At 52.2% G+C, this 19,628-nt stretch overlaps 1 protein-coding gene across 1 annotated transcript in view; it reads right to left on the bottom strand.

Annotated features, from left to right (window-relative positions):
* The window catches only part of LOC144827878 (uncharacterized), a 256,770-nt gene extending 253,926 nt beyond the window's left edge, over window positions 1-2,844 (bottom strand). Inside the window, 1 exon segment of the mRNA XM_078686043.1 lies at window positions 2,484-2,844. The gene's annotated coding sequence lies outside the window, so the exon portion shown is untranslated.
* Between the last annotated feature and the right edge of the window lie 16,784 nt (window positions 2,845-19,628).

Below are 19,628 nucleotides of genomic sequence, written 5' to 3'. Positions count from 1 at the left end.
CGTAGTAAAGGAATGCGTAGTAAAGGCATGCGTGGTAAAGGAATGCCTGGTAAAGGAATGCCTGGTAAAGGAATGCCCGGTAAAGACATACCTGGTAAAAGCATGCGTGGTAAAAGCATGCGTGGTAAAGGCATGCGTGGTAAAGGAATGCGTAGTAAAGGAATGCGTGGTAAAGGCATGCGTGGTAAAGTCATGCCTGGTAAAGATATACCTGGTAAAAGCATGCGTGGTAAAAGCATGCGTGGTAAAGGCATGCATGGTAAAGGAATGCGTAGTAAAGGAATGCGTAGTAAAGTCATGCGTGGGCAAGGCATGCGTGGTAAAAGAATGCCTGGTAAAGACATACCTGGTAAAAGCATGCGTGGTAAAGGCATGCATGGTAAAGGAATGCGTAGTAAAGGAATGCGTGGTAAAGGCATGCGTGGTAAAGGCATGCGTGGTAAAGGCATGCGTGGTAAAGGAATGCGTGGTAAAGGAATGCGTGGTTAAGTTGCATTCTTGGTTCGCGCTGGGTGGTAAAGGCATACGAGGTAAAGGTATGCCTGGTAAATAAATGCACGGGTAAGTTGCATTCGTAGTTCACGCAGCATGGTAGAGACACGCCTGGTTTAGCCATGCGCGCGTCTATCATAAACCAAAATCAAGCTATAAGGTGAATGGAAACCGACTAATATCAGAAATTGCACCTTCTGAGCAATGAGAAGCTCTAAAAAGCATTTAAATGCGTCAAACCCCTGAAATGAAAGATCACTAACCTACTGTCCTCCCAGCCAGGCAGGGTCAAGGGTGACAGAGTTTGAAAGAGAGGCTCTGCAGCAGCCTAGCGCTGCAAGGGGCACCAGAGAGCAGCTCAGCGCTACAAACAGGGCTTTAAGTGGGCCGGGTCTCACTGATGCTGAGCACCAGCAGTTTTTTAAAGGGGGCCTCGAAACGGGTCTCTATCGGGCTCTGTTTCGGGACCTGGCACAGGAGGTCTGTTTTTTCTGGACTGCAGTGACACGGCACATCGATGTCCGCTGCTCACACTGCTCACTTCTCACTATTGTGCGCTGCTCACACTGCTCACTTCTCACTAGTGTGCGCTGCTCACACTGCTCACTTCTCACTAGTGTGCGCTGCTCACACTGCTCACTTCTCACTATTACACGCTGCTCACTTTTCACTAGTGTGCGCTGCTCGCACTGCTCACTTCTCACTAGTGTGCGCTGCTCACACTGCTCACTTCTCACAGGTGTGCGCTGCTCACTTCTCACTAGTGTGCGCTGCTCACTTCTCACTAGTGTGCGCTGCTCACACTGCTCACTTCTCACTAGTGTGCGCGGCCCACACTGCACACTTCTCACTAGTGTGCGCTGCTCACTTCTCACTAGTGTGCGCTGCTCACACTGCTCACTTCTCACTAGTGCAGCAGTTACGGCATGACGTCATGCCAGGTGAGCGGTGTAGGGGAAGGGAAATCCTTTAAAGAGAGTCATTTTCTCTCTGGATTTCACTTCTCTTTTTGAAACTCAGGAGCAACAACATTGTCGTGGAGTCACCAGGGCTTGAAGTAGAATCTGTTTCAATCCATCAAGCCATAGTCGCTGCTTATTTATCTTATGAAACTAACAACCATTGACAAAGCCAATAGTCCTGACTTCTTGTAGGTCTGATGTTACTTGTTGTGTCATATATCTGGATGCAATGACAGAAACAGCAAAATACAAGTCGGGCGGGACACTATGCTAAACAGAGATTTTTAGTTTACGTGTTTTTAATCCAGGCCTTAAATGCATTGGCCACGCCCCTTTGAGAGACACCCCCTCCACCCTCTGCCCCAACAGTTTTTTATTCCACTTAAAGCCCTGGCTACAAGTCAAACTCCGCCCTGGCTGTTTCAGTGAAATGCAGCCGGGCAGCCCTGGATGCAAAGCACAAAACTAATTAGATTTATAACATTTAATATTAGCAATTAAACTAAAAGGGCAAACCCGCTCTTAACAGCGTCAATGGGAGCAGAGAAGCCAAATATTAAATAAAAAATATCCCTGCATCCGGGCTGTTAATAAACAGCTGTGCACTCCAGGTGCCCTGGTGAGCAGTTCACAGGTGCGGCTTTCTTCTAGTGCTAATAACAGGACACGTCATGAGTGACGTCACATTCCCAAAGGTGCCCCTCGAATATGAAACAGGCCAGTAGTTGGTTTTGGGGTACAGAGCTGAGCTCAGCTGCCTGTACCCCCTTCACGCGCGGCCTTTAGTGAGACATTGACAGTCACCCCCCGCAGCGCTACGTTTATTCTGCGGCCTTGAAATTAAACAATGTGATTATAATGTGAGAAGTAAATAGATAAGGCACGTCATCTGGTCCATGCCTCATAGGAAGAGAATTACCAGCGGCAGCATTTAATAGAAACATCAAAACTGGAAACCCGTTTATGAATAATATTGAAATTCCTGAAGAGCAAACCAGAGGCTTCCAGTGAAGTTCATGAAGCGCTCACCTGACTCTGGGCCCGGACTCCGGTCCCTCTCCTGGGTCGGGGTGCATCTCCCCTGGGTCCTGGGTCGGGGTGCCTCTCCCCTGGGTCCTGGTACAGGCAGCGGACAGTGAGAGGGCCCCGGCTCGGCCCCGGCGTTATCTGTCAAAAGGAGAGACAGGGACGGGATCAAAGGCACGATCCAGGGGCCCCAGAGTGAGAAGCAATGTGTCCGGATGTGGGGGGCCCTGGCAAACCTATCCTGCCCCGTGCACACAGCGCCTCGTTAACCACGTTTAATCTTCTTTTCGTGCAGCGCTCGCAGCACCAGCGCCACCGCGGGAATGAGTCCAGAGCAGCAAAGGAGGGGTCCGAGGAGAGAGTGTTAGAGGGGGGCGCACGCGCAGTGTGGATCTAGGGGATGGGGGGGGGAGGGGTGGAGTAACTTTTGGGGCAGTCCAGCACTACAGACACCCCCTGGTGAGCATGGCGGACTTTTTTATTTTATTTATTCATTTAATGCGATTTTATAGAGCGTGAACTTTACCCAAAGGTGTCAGGGCGCTTTACACAAGAACCAGTTGCAAAACATAAGGACTAAGGATTACCTGCTACATAAAAGATACAAACAGAAACCCTGGAGTGCACAGCTGTTTATTAACAGCCCGGATGCAAATGTACCATATGTAAAGTCACACAAGGAAGAGATACAAACAGAAAGAAAAATTGCAAATGTAGAAATAGTAAAGTCACTCAAGGAAGAGATACTAATGGATATACTCTAAGAGTCACATAGGAATGGTAGAGAGTACAAAGGTCTACTGCATACAGGCGGGCAACTAGAGACAAATTTCGTGGGGGGCTGTAAAATATTTCGGGGGGGGGGGGGGGGGCTAGTTCTTTGAACCATAGACAGAGTGACTGAAAGAAGGGGTTAAAACAGAACAAAAACAGTAAATGGTCTTTAAAAGACCTGTTAAGTACTCGGGTGCGGCTGCAATTAGATCATCGCCAGCCCGCAAAGCTGACACACACGAGGGGGGGGGGGCTGAAGCCCCATGAGCCCAATGGGTGTTGCGCACCTGACTGCATATACTATCATTTGGAACATCTCCTAAGCATTTTTTGGTCTGTACCTATTTTTGGGTCTCAAGCACTGAGAGCCATTGACCACTTTCTTTCCCTTATAGGTTAATATTTTTTAAACCAATTTGCTGGGAATATACTGAGATGAATTTTTTCAGATGACACCTTGGTTTATTTTATTTTTATTTTACCAATATTTATCCCCATATCGAGCAATCTCTCATATGTAGCTAATTTTTGGAATCTTTAATGTTTTCTTTTCTAGTACATTTATTAACCAATCCGTCATTTTGTCCCACCGTGATTTTGGTGTCCTGTTGGTTGTTGGGCTTTGTTTCGTTTTGTTTAGTTTTGTTTTAATTCACTCGTATTCTATTGCCAAGTCATAGTATAACTTGTAACCTCGAGCAGGGTTTCCAAGATGGCCCCCGCGTTGTTCCAATGCGTGGCAGCCATCTTATGTAGAGACCCGCTCTATGCTTTCAGAACTAGCAGGACGGGGACTTGTTTCCTATATACCCGGCGCCCCCGAACGAGACGGAATCCACCGGTCTCGAGGGACGCCGAGGAGGTTTACTGGGAGGGAGGTCGTCCGCACCAAGTAAGACTACCCTTTCCTCCCTCATCCAAGCACCTTGGAGCAAGGGGGTGACTGCGTTTAACACACACAGCACGTCCGTGCAACCCCGGTAAGAACAGCGTTGGAAAGTAATACAAACCTTTTTTCCATTGACAGATGTGTTGTGGGGGTGTGTGCTGGGTCCCCTTTTGCCAAGATGCTGCAGGATCGCTTGCGCAGGGGCAGGTCGCACTGCCGCGATATCACTCAGGCACACACCGTGTCACGGTCGGAAGTGACGTGCACGAGCGCCCGTCCTCCTTTTATTTAGCCCCGCAGGCCACGCCTGGCCTGCGGATGTGTGGATGCGTGTACGTGCATCAGCTAGACCGCTACAGCATTACATCCCTATCCAACTATATAACATTTTCCACAGTGGCTAATCATTGGTTCCATCTAGGTATGCGATTCAAACAAAACTGCTCCTGTACTTGCATGTCCCTTGATGTCAGCTTCAGGGCCTTAGCAGACAGACATAGTCTTTTAACTTTTGACTCGGTGGTGGATTGGGCCGCAGGTTGTACCTCTGGGTGTTGCCTCGGCCACCTTCCATCCTTTGGTGACTGTCCATAACAGTATCCGGCGGTGTTGTGGATATCGACTCCAGCTCAGATCTCTCCGTCTGGCTCCCTGATGGTGAACTACCTTCTTCCCCCGGCATTGCTGCTACAGGTGATCCATTGTCCTCTCTCACATCTTCCGAGCATTGTCTCAATTCTGGTGGTATCACTTTGAACCAGGAAATGTTTCGCGATACTTCCTCTTCACCTTTTCTTGCAGTGATCATGGTGCCTTTGGTGGATGTTATAGTCCAGGTGCCCGGCTCATTTCGCGTTTGGAATTTTCCCCCCGGGCGTCTGTTTTGTATGATCACTCGGGTCCCCTGCCTTAGGAGTCTTGGACTGGCTGTCCGGCGTCGGCTCGCTCGCTGGTTCCCTTGTCGTCTCCGTTCCTGAGCATCTCCAGTGTGGGCCACGTCCGGCGTCCACCCCGGGGCACTGGGAAGAAGGTCTCTTCGTTGGCCTTGGAACATGAGGGCCCATGGGCTCCTTTGCGTGGTGCACTGAGGGGTTCCCCGATATTCCCGTAAGAAGTCATGCAGTCTCTGTTCGGGGTCAGCTTGTTCCACCACAGCTATCCGGAACACCTTATTGAGAGTTCGCATAAATCTCTCAACGTCCCCATTTGCTTGGGGCCATTGAGGTGTGATGAGACGATGTAGGATGCCCCTGGTCTTAAGGAACGTGGCAAACTCAGCTCCCTGGAATGGCGGTCCATTGTCGCTCCGTATTTCGGCGGGGTATCCAAACATGGCGAATATTTTTTCTAGTGCCGGCCCTACATGCGTGAACGCAGTGGAGACAACCCTCTCCACTAACGGGTATTTTGAGTAGGAATCGATGGCCACAAGCGTGTGTCCTTCCCCTGGGAAACTGCCAAAGTCTATGCTGACCTTGGTCCACGGTGATGTGCAAGCTTCTTCCGTAATTACTGGTGCAGGTCTCTCAGGGTCGCTGGTCAGTTTGCATGACATGCAGTTCTTCACGTATTCCTCCACTGTGGTTTCAAGCTCCGGGAACCACACCTTCTCCCGCATGCGTGCCTTCATCTTCGTCGCGCCTTGGTGGCCCCCGTGGGCGAGTTGTGTTGCCCGGTGCCTTAGGCTTTGTGGAATCACCAGCCGTGACCCTCTTAGTAGCACTCCATCTTCTGTGGCACTTAGCTCATGCCGGACACTCCAGATCTTCGTAAGTGCCTCTTTATCTTCTGCGGTCCAGGAGTTGGGTGGGCGTAGGTAGTCGGCCCACGAGCCTTATTGAACTGCCTGAAGCGACCTCATGTATATGTTGTCGGTGGCAGCCGCTTCTTTGATATCTTCTATCGACATGCACTGTGGGCATGAGGTGAGTGCCACCCACTGTGCGTATTCCTCGCAGTCATCATCCACTGGTTCCGGCTCCTGTTGTGGGGGGTGGCGCGACAGATAATCTGCAGGATTTTTGGCCCCTGGGCGGTACACCACCTCCATTTCATATGATTGAAGTTGAATCACCCATCGTTCAATGCGAGGTGGTGGGTGGAGCACAGTTCCCTTGAACAGGGGCACTAGGGGTTGCTGGTCAGTGACCATGACGAAGGAATGTCCTTGTAGATACAAATGAAAATGACTACAGGCCCATTTGATGGCGAGAGCCTCTCTCTCGATTTGTGCGTACCTGGTTTCAGTTGGGGTTAGGGCCTTGCTGGCGAAAGCTAACGCTGTCCATTGGCCGGGTTCATGTTCTTGGGTCAGGACAGCTCCAAGGCCCACCGGACTGGCATCGACGATCACCTCCGTGCGTCTTGCGGGGTCGAAGTAGGAGAGGGTGGCTTTTTTCAAGAGGGCATCCTTGATACCCTTAAAGGCTTCATCTTCCTTCAGGCCCCACTGCCACGTGGCATCCGTCTTAGTCAGTGCTCGTAGCGGCTCGCTTCGAGTAGCCAGGCCCGGTATGAACCGGCCACAGTACGTGGCCATCCCATGAAAACTCCTCACTTCCGTCGGGGACTTCGGCGCTGGGGCGTCCTTTATGGCTTTGGACTTCCTCGGGTCAATCTGGATCCCCTCCTGGTTGAAGACATAGCCAAAGAACTCAATTGAGGGTTGAAAGAACTGACACTTTTCTCTGTGGAGTGTCGCTCCATAGGTGCTCAGTCTCTTTAGGACATCCCGAAGGTGCTTGTGGTGTTCAGACGCGGTGGCAGAATGTATCAGGATGTCGTCGCTGACATTTATCACCCCGGGTAATCCAGATAGGAGTTCTCTGATTGCGTTCTGGAACACCTTTGCCGCTGATGAGATGCCAAAATTTAGCCGCTTGCAGCGCCGAAGACCCAGATGGGTGCTAAAAGTGGTGATGAAACGGCTTTCCTCCGCTAGTGGTAGTTGGTGGTATCCAGCGTTGAGGTAAATTTTCAAAAACCACTTTGATCCATTGACGTCGGCCACAATGTCGTCCATAGTAGGGGTCAGATGTCTTTCCCTCCGGATAGCTGTATTCGGTAGCCGCATGTCGATGCATAAGCGGATTTCGCCCGGTTGCTTCGGCTTCTCTACAACGACCATAGGCGAGACCCAAGGGGTGGGCCCCGTGACTTTTTCTATGACGCCCAGGCCCTCCAGTTTCTCAAGTTCCTTTTCCACCAGCGGGCGAAGGTGGAAGGGTATCCGGCGGTGGCGTAGCGCGGTGGGAGTGACAGATTTATCGATGTGGAGTTTGATGGGTTCACATTTTATGCATCCCAGCCCTCTGAAGAGTTCCGGGAATCGTCCCAACAGCTCATCTACTTGGTGTGCTCTGATGCAGTTGGCGAACGCTATTAACTTCAGGTCCTCCGCCGTGTGACTACTTAGCAAAGTGTCAGCCTCTCGGTTGATGATGTGAACGGTCGCCATTACCTCTGACTCTTCAGCCTGGATAGGTATTATAATTTTACCCTTGAGGGGCAGTGGTGTGTCTGCTCCATAGGCGAAGATTCTTGTCTTGGATGGTAGTACCTCGGGCCGTGGGCGTAGCTTGTTGAATTGTTGCAGGCCCATTACATTGACAGTGGCGCCAGTATCAATGACGGCCTTGACCTCGTTGTTCCCCATCTGCACAATACATGTTGGGTGTGGTCGTCGTCGTTTTTTGAGCTCCCGTGCAAACGAGATGACGTACGCCTCTTCATCCTCCGACTCCGAGTCATCGTACACTGTGGGTAGGTGTCTTTCTGCTTTCGCCAGTGGTGGGTCGGTTAGCGACAGTTGACGAACGGCCTTGGTAAGCGTCCGTGGTCCCTTGAAATTCTTGGATTGGTTCTTCCTGCAACAGACCGATGCGAAGTGGTTTGGAATCCCACAACTTGCACATGTTTGGCCCTGAGCTGGGCAGTCTTTGGCCGCGTGGGGCTCATGGCCGCAATATCCACACCGGGCTTGGGGTGGATCTCTCCGATATCCTTTCTGTGGTGGCCCGCGTGGTCGCGGCCGCACGGCATCTGCGCGTTCCACCTTGATGGGTTCGGATTTGACTGGGGCTTTGTGTAGGGCCTGTTCCATGGCAGTGGCTCTGACGCTTGAGAGTTCGTGGGACCTGGCCAGAATTAGGATATCTTCCAGTGAGATACCTGGTTTGCGCAGAATCAATCCTCTCAGTGTCTTGTCTCTACACCCTTGAATAATCTGTCTTCTTATGGCTCTTGGTTGGTCCTCATCGGTGGAGCTGGCTAGCTCCCTGACACGGGTATGGAATTGGTCCATCGACTCACCCTCCCGCTGACGTGCATGACCCAACTTGAACACTTCGAAGTCCACGTTCAATTGGGGATCAAAATGGCCGTTGAGGGCCGCGACAGCCGCATCGTAGCTATCTGCAGCACCCGTATTAGGTAAATGTTTAAAAAGTCTGAATATCTCATCCCCCGCATAATGAAGTAATAGTGATCTTTTTACCGCATTGTCTGTTTCCCTCGTGACCACGAAATAGTTCTCCAGTCTCTCGAGCCAGATTTGCCATTGCGGCGAGGCTGTAGACGGGTACGCCGCCTCGCGGAATGGCGGCAGTGCCCCTGCTGCGGCGTGCTGAAATGGGATGTTGATAGTGGGTGCAAGTGGATCTCCGTCCCCCATGGTGAGAATGTAGCTGTAGGTAGATGAGCTGCTGCAGAAGACCTTTCTGTCCCTTCACACGTTGAGACGACGTGTGCCCCTGCTAGTTCCTGTCTCAATGGCGCCGTTCTGCGACACCACGTGGTAGCTGCGCGGCCCACCTCGGTTCCGCCGCGGGTTCAGTAGGCCTCCCGTGGCTTGAGGGCGTCGTGATTCCTTCCGGAGCCTTCCTTCAACACCAGGTCGCCGACAGTACCCCTTCGGGGTGCAGCAGGGTCTCCCCTTGTCGAAAACACAGCACATGCGCTATGCGTGGGGGATGACAGGGCGTTTCCGCGGCTCACGCGCAATGCGTGAGCATTGGCAAGGCGTCCCGCCGGCCCGCGACTCATGCGGGATGCGTGGTGATTGGCAGCTGGTCGCGTTTGCAGATCGGCCGGAGCAGCAGCAGTGTCGTCTCCTTTTCTTTTTGTTAACTTTTTTTTTCTTTTCCTTTATGTCACCCAGCGGCACTGAGACAGCCAGGACCCAGGCGAGGGAGACAGGGACAGAGAGACCGGCCCAGCGAATGCAGGCGCTGCAGCCGGTAGACACGCGGTATGCACCGCGGAAAGGAGCAGACCGCTCCGGGCAGGCTGTCGGTGTACGGGCGCGGGTTGGGCCCCCTCTGCTCGTCGCCAATGTTGTGGGGGTGTGTGCTGGGTCCCCTTTTGCCAAGATGCTGCAGGATCGCTTGCGCAGGGGCAGGTCGCACTGCCGCGATATCACTCAGGCACACACCGTGTCACGGTCGGAAGTGACGTGCACGAGCGCCCCTCCTCCTTTTATTTAGCCCCGCAGGCCACGCCTGGCCTGCGGATGTGTGGATGCGTGTACGTGCATCAGCTAGACCGCTACAGCATTACATCATGGACCACGCGGACCTCCTTTAATCCCTTAAGTGACCTTGAGGCTTATTAGAGCCTTATGAAACGTATGTGATATCCTTCGTTTTTGTCTGTCTATTGTAGTGTCATTTTACATGTTCGTGTGTTACTTTTTTGGCAACTTACGACTTTCGGGTCTGTTTTAACGTTACTCCGCACACGTACCTCTCATTACAGGAAACACGAAGCATGCGGTATGCACGAGGGCAACTATGTATATATGCTGATTTTAATTCCTGATGTAGAAACACTATACTGTTATACCCACAGGATCTACATAGAGCAACGAGGCTCATTGATTTGTTGATTCTTTCCTCACTTAGCGTTTAGAATCAAGGGAGACCTGGCAGACGGCGAGGCTCTGCACTGTAACCTTGTTCCTTTTTTTATCAACAGACACAACAGAAATTCTAAAGAGTCGTATGTATATATCAAATTTCAATGCTCATTGTTAGGCAAAACATTCACGTTTTGGAGTGGAACTCACAGGGCTGGATCGTGTGACGTCCTGATGAAGAGCTGAGGGGTACAGCTCAAAACTAGTTGGCTATCTACTAGGGTTCCGGTCTCATTATACAACCGGCCTCACCTAGAGACCCACCCCACCTTTTAATATATCTGCTAGGAGCACGAAAAAAAGTATTTTCCGCCCACTAGTAAGATATTTTTAATCCACACCACTCCACTCACTTTTTTCACACTGCACCACAAATAGTCCTCACCTACAGTGCTCCTACGTATTTCGCAAGTCGCAGCACGCCTCAACCCGCAGCGGGTTGGGATGACCCAAATGATGAAGCATGTCACCGTGAGGAAACTCCGATGAGTGAGGGGACTCAAGAACAAGCATTTACAATGCAATGGTCTTGGCATTGTTAAAGTTAGAGCTATTGGCATTGCTCATGACATTTTTATTTATGTTTTTGTTTTTAAAACATAAATAAATGGCATTGTCATTTACAATGCCAATAGCTTAATCGCTCGCAAATGCGTTTACTGCATTCTGTTACACTTCAAGTGGTTTTTTTAACCACTTCTTCCCCAATGTCGTGTGGGATAGCTGAGCCTCGCGTGACGTACCTCTCTGTTGGGACAGATAGGTTCTTAAGGCGGCAATCACGCGAGGCAGGAAGCGCTGGAATGTTTGCACCATCTGCTGCGGTGGAGGGCAAGCCGGAGCAGACAGCATTAAATGTTATTGACTAGGCAGTACTGCCCGCATTGCCTTTAACCAGGCTTTCCCAAAGAGCAGCCAGGGATGGGTTCAGGGTGCCTTGAAGTCCCAAGAAGTACTGTGCATGGGACAGGGGGGAGGTGCAAGGTACGGGAGTAGGTCTGGTAGCAGGGAACGGACAAGGTAGCATTGACATTAGCAGGGTATAAAAGAGGGTCCAGGGGCTGCAGGGTACGGGAGTAGGAGGGTACGGGAGTAGGGTGTGACAGCAGGGATGATGGGGCAGAAAAAGTAATCCGGGTATAGAGCATGTTGCAGGGAGGGCTGCAGGGTATGTGAATACGGTCTGACCGGGGAGGGAGGGAAGCAGGCTATGAAGCAAGCGTGGCTGCTGGGCAGGAGTACGGTCGGGGAGAATGCTTCCCTCCTAATTGAAAGCAGGGTTTTGGCAAGCGGGCCTATCAGACACCTAAAAAGACAAACACGGGCTACAGTCATTAGGCCGGAGCAATTGCGGGACGGCTTTCATGTTAAACAAAAACAAATGTCGCCTACCTCTGTTAAACCACAGACCTCTCCTTTCGCCAGCGGCCTGCTGATGGATAGGGTTAGACTTTGAAATCCGACGCCGGCAGCCCTTTTAAACAAGCGCGATTAAAGTGCACTTCTTAACGAAGTGCCTCGGGGTAAGCTAACAACTTGTAGGGCGTTAAAGCACCAAAGCAGCGGTGGCTGCCCCGAATTAGCATATCTGGCCTCCTGGGAGAGGAGTCAAGTGATATGAGAGCCCTGGGCCGCGCGTGCCCAGGGAGCAAGGGATAGGCCCCTGCGGCCGCCAATGGTCAGCGGCGGCAGCTCCTTGGCAGAGGGGTGGGAGCTGCCCTTGCACCAGCGTTCGCGGGAGCAGCGGCTTGCACAGCGCGAGGGGCGGGAGGCAGGGGGACAGGCGCCAACAAGATAGAATTACTTTTAAACATATACATTTTATTTAGTAGACTCAGCAAACATAAAGTTTCACGGCGGAGTTACGCCAGCCCACCCCCCCCCCGAAAATGACGGGCGTTTCTCCGAGCCATTTGTGAATGATCTCGGACAAAAATGGCGCTCCACACCACCATGTTTCTCCGAGGTCATTCACAAATGGCTCGGAGAAACACCCATAATTTTTTGGAATATGGGGCGTGTTTAGGTCAGACTGGGACCTTGGCGAGAGGGAGGGTGTAACGCCCACCATTAGAAAAGGGGCGGGGCTTAAAAAAAAGAGAAAAACGCCCCCGAATCTTCTCAAGATGGGGCCTGAACTGAGTGACGCCCCTCTCCTCCAATGGCTGGCCAGCACTTACGAGGCCAGCCAATGGAGAAGACGGGGCCTGAACTGAGTGACGCCCCTCTCCTCCAATGGCTGGCCAGCATTTACGAGGCCAGCCAATGGAGAAGAGGGGCGGGTTCAAGCCCCCATACTACACAACATAAAATCTTCGGATCCGCCCACTGCTTACGCAGTGCGACGGTAGCCTCGACCTAAAAAGGGTATCCTCCCCTTTTTTTCTTTCTTTAAAGTCACATCCATCTATGATAGTGATTCTCAACCACAGCTAGGTTCTCTATCCGATATCTCAGATTTTTTTTACACTAACATAGGTAGCAGCCAGCTTTGCGCAGCCTTTCCTCCTAGAGTAGGCATTTCTTGAAGGATGTAGCAGGCCCCATACTAGACTTCAAGGGAACAATCGCCTAGGCTAACGTTGACAGTGCCCCCCCCCCCCAAAAAACATTTTTTTAAACTTGATTTGGGAGGGTTTGAGCACTGCTGATGTGGGTCAGTCCTTGCTTTAAAAAGTTGGAAGCGTTAGGACTATTGCAGCCCTGGTGGGACTGGTTTTTCACAGTGTCAAGTGACGGCACACTCAAATACACGGCATGTTTGCCATTTATATACAGGCTTCTTGGTTAAGAGCCACAGGCTCATCTTCTATAGAGGAGTCAGAGATCTGAAGGGCCATATTAAGCAGCATGTGTACCTTTTTGGTTAAAACATCGTCCCTCAGCATAACCGCGGTGTGCTCCAGTACAGCAACGCATCATCAGTCATAACCCTTAGTCGGATGGGGATTGGAGTCTGTTCAGTCTGTCCCTCTGTTCTCACTACCCCCTTGCCGGCTTCCTGGTATACACTAACAGAGGTAGCGTGCGATCGCCATGTTAGGAAGTGGCAAGTTAACGGGGATGCCCCACAGCATAAACAATGGGTACCACAGGACGCTTCACTTATGGTTATGAGACTGCTTGCCCCACAGCTGGCCCAGCCAGGTGGGTAGGAGCGGTTGCCCTTAGAGGGGGCAATGTCCTCAGGGTATGGGATACATTGGTTCGGGGACTCTAAATGATAAAGTCTATTAGAGCTCCTACATCTCCTCTCCTGCATCCCAGCAACATCTCAATCTGGGGCCTGGGTAATCCACACCAGGGTAGGTACACCAGGACGGCTACACAACATATGTAAAATTCCGCAGTCAGACTGGGGTGGGGTCATTTCAAACTGTCCTCCCACTCTCACCATCCACTTGTCAGCTTCCTGGTTTACTTTAGCAGAAGTTCGGCACAGGACCACTCATGACAGGGTGGGGACAGTAGCATGGTGACTCAGCATCGGTAGATCACTAGCAGACGGTGATGGACTTGCAGGCAATAGGAAAAGAAAAGGTAGGCAAGTTCTGCATATGATTTACTACAGGGCTCCACTAGCCAAGAGCACTGGCCCGGTGTACACACTTGACTCTCGTTGGGGAAAGGGATCTGTTGCAAGAGATGAAGTCCTGCATGTGTAAGTTAGGCAACAACTGGGGGCATGGGAGTCATGCTTTTGCTTGCCTAGTCCACAGGGTGCCATGAAGAAGATGGGGTTTCACCTGCTAATAGTGGCCTTTGACTTGTTTGCTGGACAGGTAAGAGGATCGGGTATCAGCGGGATGTAGGTAAAGATGCCTACCCTTGTCCAGAGTGGGCATGGATGTGTTTGCTGGACCTGGGAGAGGCCCTCAAACCAGCAGAAGGCAGGTAAAGATGCTTAAGTGCAAAGAGGAGTGTATAGAAAGGTGTGCAGTGCTCAATATAGGGTGTAAAGCAAACCAGCATTTCTTTATTTTGCCAGGATCAATGGTTTGGGTATATGGCTTATCATACGTCTTGAGGGTGGCAAGAGGGGCGGAATGCAGGAAACAGAAGCAGGCGTTGTTTCCACCAATGTGTTAATTTGGTTAGGGGGCCTAGGCTTACGCTAGAACAGCTGCTAAAGATAGCTGCAGCACAGACTGGGGGGGGGGGGGTCTCCCCTCCTAACAGAAGTCTTCCATGCGTAAGATAAGCAACTAATTGGGGGGCATGTGAGTTATAGGGGCCAGGCATAATTCCTCGCTTAATGGGGCAAGGAGCCCAGTCAGGGGAGTGCCAGGAATCCTCGTGGTGAGTGAGTTAACGGCCTCAATGGCCACAGACATTATCTGGCTAGGATACCCAGGCATGCGCTGGGCCTGCTTGCAGAAGAAGCTGCAGCAGAAACTGGGGGGGATTCCTCCTCTTAATGTGCTGGTCATACACCTGAGAGGGAATGACCTGGCAGCTCTGGGCAGAAGGGCAGTGCTTCAAGAAAAGACGGTCACCACGTGTAAATTGAGAAGCCAGCTGGGGACCTGTGAAAAATGGTGGTCTGAGGTAACGCCCCGGCGGGTGTGGCAGGGCGCACGATCTAAGGAAGCCATGGAGGTCTCTCGCATGAAGGGTAACAGCGCCATGAGAAAATTCACTGAGCATAGGGGTTTTGGCTTCATCCTTCATGGAGTACTGCACACTAAGGCCTCAGGGTGTCTGGATGAAAGTGGGGTACACCTGTCCAGAGTGGGTATGGACCTGTTCTTACTTGATCTGGGGGAGGCCTTGGCGACAGCAGGGTGTAAGTAATAGAGGCTAACTTGGTGGGGTACTCTGGGGTGACGTAGGCCACACACAGAGCTGTGGTGGAGTTACAGGGTGATCCAGATGCTGTAAGGTACATACAGGTACCCTCTGCAGGAGCACAACACGGGTGCAAAGGCCAAATATCCACAGGGAGGCCCTCGCGTTGGACCCTGGAGGGGCGACATCGCCCCGTTAGTCCTACGGGCGGTTGTAGACCTGAGCAACCGGGGGTTGCCTGGAGGCTCCATCCCATTATGGGGTGTGAGCAAAGGGGTGGGCTGTTGGCCCACGGGTGGAAGGGGTCTCCACTCCCCAAAAATATGGCAAACACCATTGGGCAGGGCCACGGTGTCATTTGGCTCATCAGGTGGCAGGCGGTGAGGGGCTGCCTGCCTTGGGATCGCCCGTAAGATAACCAACCAATGTTGGCATATTTGTAATGTTAATAAACCTGCAGCAGTTTCCTCCTCAAAGAAGGTGTCTTGTCTGGTTATTGCTCTAGGAGAATGCTGTATGGGGTGAGGGGGAGTGTTAGCCGATATTGGCACTATACCCAGCCGCCCGCTCCCGAGGAGCATCGAAAGGTCGATGGTCGCCAAATGGAAACTGGAACTTCTGACCTTCCATTAACAAGCATTTGCAATGCAATAGGTTTCGCATTAGGAAAGTTTGAGCTATTGGTATTGTAAATATCAATTTTTTTATTTATGTGTTGGTTTTGAAAATAGCGAAATTAATAGCTTTGCCATTTACAATGCCAATAGTTATATCTTTCACAAATGTGACACCTATAGCATTTGTAATGCAATATGTGTTGTATTTACGTGACTTAGATGTATTGATATTACAAATAACAATGGCTTTTATATTTTTTTAAATAATTAATACTTAAATAAAAGTTATTGTAATTTATAATGGCATTAGCTTAAACTTTTGTAAATAACTTTTGTGAAGATTATGTTCAGCGTATTTTATTTTGACGGAAATCCAAGAACAGAAGTGAAATATTAACATCTTTTTGTAACATTTGTAAAAAAGCTTGAAACATTGGGAGAACATATTTGAACCTGTTGTTGTTGAATGGTTGCACAGATTGATGCTGTGGTGGCGCTGAGTAATGTTGTGCTGGCAATGAGTGATGCTGTGGCGTTCAGTGATGCTGTGGTAGCACATAGTGATGTTGTGGTGCCCCTGAGTGATGCTGTGGTGGTGCTGAGTGATGCTGTGGTGATGCGATAGATAGATAGAGTGAGTGCAATAGATAGAGTGAGGGCGATAGATAGAGGGAGGGTGATTGATAGAGGGAGGGTGATAGATGGATAGAGGGAGGGCCATAGATAGATGGAGTGAGGGCGATAGATAGATAGAGTGAGGGTGATAGATAGATAGATAGAGTGAGGGCGATCAATAGATAGATAGATAGGGTGATGGCGATAGATAGAGTGAGGGCGATAGATAGATAGAGGGTGGTAGTGGATGTGGTGGTGGATGTGGTGGTGGTGGATGTGGTGGTGGTGGACGTGGTGGTGGTGGACATGGTGGTGGACGTGGTGGTGGACGTGGTGGTGGTGGATGTGAAGGTGGACATGGTGGTGGTGGACATGGTGGTGGTGGATGTGGTGGTGGATGTGGTGGTGGACGTGGTGGTTGACGTGAAGGTGGACATGGTGGTGGTGGACATGGTGGCGGTGGACGTGGTGGTGGTGGACGTGGTGGTGGTGGATGTGGTGGTGATTTATGTGGTGGTGGTGAACGTGGTGGATGTGAAGGTGGACATGGTGGTGGTGGACGTGGTGGTGGTGGACATGGTGGTGGATGTGGTGGTGGTGGACGTGGTGGTGGTGGTGGATGTGGTGGTGGATGTGGTGGTGGACTTGGTGGTGGACATGGTGGTGGATGGGGTGGTGGGAGTGGTGGTGGTGGAGGTAGACGAGGTGGTGGTGGACGTTGTAGTGGCCTCGTGGTCGTGGTGGACATGGTTTTAGTGGATATAGTGGTGGTGGACGTAGTGGTGGTGGACGTGGTGGTGGTGGATGTGGTGGTGGTGGTGGAGTGGTGGTGGTGGACGTGGTTGTGGATGTGGTGGTGTTGGTGGTGGACATTGTGGTGGTGGACATGGTGGTGGTGGACGTGGTAGTGGTGGTAGTACAGGTGGTGGACGTGGTGGTGGTGGTGGTCTTAATGGTGGCGGAGGTGGGTGTGGTGGTGGACATGGTGGTGGCGGACGTAGTGGTGGTGGAGGTGGTGGTGGTGGAGGTGGTGGTTGTGGGGGACGTGGGGTGGATGTGGTGGTGGTGGTGGACGTGGAGGATGTGGTGGTGGTGGTGGATGTGGTGGTGGTGGACATGGTGGTGGTGGGGGACATGGTGGTGGTGGGGGACGTGGGGTGGACGTGGTGGTGGTGGTGGAAGTGGTGGTGGACGTGGAGGATGTGGTGGTGGTGGTGGATGTGGTGGTGGTGGAAGTGGTGGTGATGGACGCAGTGGTGGTGGACGCGGTGGTGGTGGACGTGGTGGTGGGGATGGTAGAGGTAGACGTGGTGGTTGTGGACATGGTAGTGGCCTTGTGGTGGACGTGGTGGTGGCTGTGGTGGTGGCGGTGGACATGGTGGTGGTGGACATGGTGGTGGATGTGGTGGACATGGTGGTGGTGGACGTTGTGGTGGTGATGGATGTGGTGGTGGTGTGTGTGGTGGTGGACATGGTGGTGGTGGATGTGGTGGTGGTGGACGTGGTGGTGGTGGATGTGGAGGTGGTGGTTGTGGAGGTGGTGGTGGAGGACATGGTGGTGGTGGACGTGGTGGTGGTGGACATGGTGGTGTTGTATGTGGTGGTGGTGGTGATGGACGTGGTGGTGGTGGATGTGGTGGTAGTGGACGTGGTGGTGGACGTGGTGGTGTGTTGGATGTGGTGGTGGTGGTGAATGTGGTGGTGGATGAGGTGGTGGATGTGGTGGTGGTAGTAGACATGGTGGTGTTGGTGGTAGTGGTGGTGGACGTGGTGGTGTTGGTGGACTTGGTGGTGGTGGTGGACATAGTGGTGGTGGACATAGTGGTGGTGGATGTCGTGGTGGTGGATGTAGTTGTGGATGTGGTGGTGGTAGTGGATGTGGTGGTGGTGGAGGTAGATGTGGTGGTTGTGGACGTGGTAGTGGCCTTGTGGTGGACGTGGTGGTGGCCATGGTGGTGGCAGTGGACATGGTCGTGGACATGGTGGAGAATGTGGTGGACATGGTGGTGGTGGACGTGGCGTGTGTGGTAGTGGACATGGTGGTGGTGGATGTGGTGGTGGTGGATGTGGTGGTGGTGGTGGTGGACATGGTGGTGGTGGACGTGGTGGTGTATGTGGTGGTCGTGGTGGTGATGGACATGGTGGTGGTGGATGTGGTGGTGGTGGAAGTGGTGGTGGACGTGGTGGTGGTGTTGGATGTGATGGTGGTGGTGGATATGGTGGTGGATGTGGTGGTAGTGGACATGGTGGTGTTGGACATGGTGGTGGTGGTGGTAGTAGACATGGTGGTGTTGGTGGTAGTGGTGGCGGACGTGGTGATTGTGGACATGGTGGTGGTGGACGTGGGGTGGACGTGGTGGTGGTGGTGGATGTGGTGGTGGACGTGGAGGATGTGGTGGTGGATGTGGTGGTGGTGGTCATGGTGGTGGTGGTGGACGTGGAGGTGGTGGACGCAGTGATGGTGGATGCAGTGGTGGTGGACGTGGTGGTGGTTGATGTAGTTGTGGATGTGGTGGTGGTGGACATGGTGGTGGATGTGGTGGTGGTGGACGTGGTGGTGGTGGTGGAAGTGGTGGTGGTGGTCATGGTGGTGGACGTGGTGGTGGTGTAAGCGGTGGTGGTGGACGCAGTGATGGTGGACGCGGTGGTGGTGGATGTGGTGGTGGTGGATGTAGTTGTGGATGTGGTGGTGGTAGTGGATGTGGTGGTGGAGGTAGACGTGGTGGTCGGGGACGTGGTAGTGGCCTTGTGGTGGACGTGGTGGTGGCCGTGGACATGGTGGTGGTGGACATGGTGGTGGATGTGGTGGACATGGTGGTGGTGGATGTGGTGGTGGTGATGGACGTGGTGGTGGTGTGTGTGGTGGTGGACATGGTGGTGGTGGATGTGGTGGTGGTGTACGTGGTGGTGGTGGATGTGGTGGTGGTAGATGTGGTGGTGGTGGATGACATGGTGGTGGTGGACATGGTGGTGGTGGTGGTGGACGTGGTGGTGTTGTATGTGCTGGTGGTGGTGGTGATGGACATGGTGGTGGTGGATGTGGTGGTGGTGGACGTGGTGGTGGATGTGGTGGTGGTGGTGGATGTGGTGGTGGATGTGGTGGTGGTGGTGGACATGGTGGTGGTGGTGGTAGTAGACATGGTGGTGTTGGTGGTAGTGGTGGTGGACATGGTGGTGGTGGTGGACATAGTGGTGGTGGATGTAGTGTTATGTTATGTTATGCGTTTTTATTTGGCGCACAGATGCTCCAGCTAAGGAGCGTCCTGGCGCCCGACAAGGCAGCTGCACAACACAACTTAAACAAAAAACAGACATATGTATACACACTAAGGAAATAAAAAGGTTTTTACCACACGACGAAAGGAGAGCAAATCGCTCATAGCGCGAATCTCCGGGGGCAAAGAGTTCCAAAGAACAGCTGCGCGCACTCGAAACGAGCGTCCGCCAGCCCTACTCCGCTTGAAGCGCGGCACCACGGCCAGTTCCAGGTCAGCAGATCTTAAGGGACGCGCTGGGATGTAATTGGCCATAAGGGCCGTAAGGATCGTCGC

This window comes from Lissotriton helveticus, chromosome 4_1 (assembly GCF_964261635.1).
Source record: "Lissotriton helveticus chromosome 4_1, aLisHel1.1, whole genome shotgun sequence".
In the NCBI taxonomy this organism is placed as follows: domain Eukaryota; kingdom Metazoa; phylum Chordata; class Amphibia; order Caudata; family Salamandridae; genus Lissotriton; species Lissotriton helveticus.
Note: the sequence above shows the minus strand (reverse complement) of the source record. Positions and strands in the feature narration are given on the sequence as shown.